This window comes from Pogonomyrmex barbatus, unplaced genomic scaffold, assembly GCF_055798465.1.
Source record: "Pogonomyrmex barbatus isolate J1 unplaced genomic scaffold, ASM5579846v1 scaffold3, whole genome shotgun sequence".
Taxonomy (NCBI): Eukaryota; Metazoa; Arthropoda; class Insecta; order Hymenoptera; family Formicidae; genus Pogonomyrmex; species Pogonomyrmex barbatus.
The window spans coordinates 15,937,668-15,938,525 of NW_028297127.1; positions in this window are offsets into that span (position 1 = coordinate 15,937,668).

Sequence of the window (858 nt, forward strand, 5' to 3'; positions counted from 1 at the left end):
CGACTAATTTGAAGCCAAAAAATCAAATTCAAGTTGGAATAAAATTTAAATGTGAAATTTAAGTAGTGATAAGTTTATAATATTAATTTATGTTTTAAAGTTCGGCCAATAAAAAAATTGAAAATATATATTGGAAAATATAAATTGGAATATATATTGGAATTGAGGGATTTTCCACTTTCTTTTCGGACTTTCTTTTATTTAACTTTATGTATATATCATACTTGTTTGCAATTATACAAATTAAATAAAAAAAGAAAAATTAGATATAAATTGCGTTAAATAAATCCTATAACAACAAAACATATAATGATATATGATATGTAAAGAAATATTAAAAATTCATCAATATATTTCTTTAAAAATATATGCTTTTATAAAAAAAATATTATTTATTTTTATATCATATATTTTATTTATAAATTATTTTTATTCTGATAGCATGTAAATCCTACATTCTCCAAACAACTTAAATTTGTATTGGAATCCTCACATTAAAAGTTGATATCTCCTACCAACTTCCCCAATTTTTTTTCCATATGTTTCATAACAAAATACTAATAATTCTATCTTCGTTAACAAAACAGTAGGAATAGCTAAACGAAGCTTAATCATCGATTAAATTAACCAGAGTTTGGGAAAATAATCGGAAGATTTAAATATTCGGTACCCCAACCATAGCCGATCCCCCATCAAAGTTACCAAGGTGTACTGTGCCTAGGGAGCTGCAACGGGCTCCTCGTGATCACGTGTACATGTATACATCACACATTTATGCGCATGACGCGCGCGCGCGTGTGTGTGTGTGTGTGTGTGTGTGGTGTGTACCTTCGCGCGCGCTGCAACGTCGAAGCGCGC